This window comes from Mandrillus leucophaeus, unplaced genomic scaffold (genome assembly GCF_000951045.1).
Source record: "Mandrillus leucophaeus isolate KB7577 unplaced genomic scaffold, Mleu.le_1.0 Scaffold6206, whole genome shotgun sequence".
In the NCBI taxonomy this organism is placed as follows: Eukaryota; Metazoa; Chordata; class Mammalia; order Primates; family Cercopithecidae; genus Mandrillus; species Mandrillus leucophaeus.
This window is the reverse complement of record NW_012106705.1, coordinates 535-1,120: the sequence shown is the minus strand read 5'-3', so window position 1 is coordinate 1,120 and position 586 is coordinate 535. Positions and strand designations below refer to the sequence as shown.

Genomic DNA, 586 nt, shown 5'->3' with positions numbered 1-586 from the left:
GCCTCCCAAAGTGCTGGAATTACAGGCGTGAGCCACTGCGCCCGGCTTCTAACGTTCTTTAAAAATATACATTTTACACTCCCTGCACCTCAGCAAAGGTGGCAATGTAATCAACACACTGGCTTATTTTGTTCTCCTCACTATTAGACGCATGTCCCCAAACTACCTGTTATAAGCCCTGTTTTTTTTGGACTTTTCAAGGGCTTTGTCCATCGTTCTTCCCCCGGCATCCGGGACAGTACCACTTGGGCTTTGGTTTATAGTTGAGACTCACATACGAGAAACGGAACCACTCGATGGGGCATTCGTTGTCGCAGCGGATCATCTCTCATTAGAAGCGCTCGCTGGAGTCGATGGGGAGGTCTGCGGGGGACGCCTGCCGCTACACCTTGGCCATGGAGCTCTGCTTCTTCTTGGAGGTCTGGGCTTTCTTCTCCTTGGGCGTGCCCGAGGTGACGTCGTCGTGGTCGCTGTTGCTGGACGCGTTCTCGCGGTTCTCGTTGTTGCGCTGCCGCCGAGAACGCTTTGCTGTTGGGCTTTTCCGCCTGCGCGGCCGCCTCGCCCCTGGGCCTGTCCGGGAGGACCT

The 586-nt window shown here is 55.5% G+C and overlaps 1 pseudogene; it reads right to left on the bottom strand.

Moving 5' to 3' along the window:
- Positions 1 to 162: 162 nt before the first annotated feature.
- Positions 163 to 586, bottom strand: part of LOC105553985 — an 837-nt pseudogene continuing 413 nt past the window's right edge.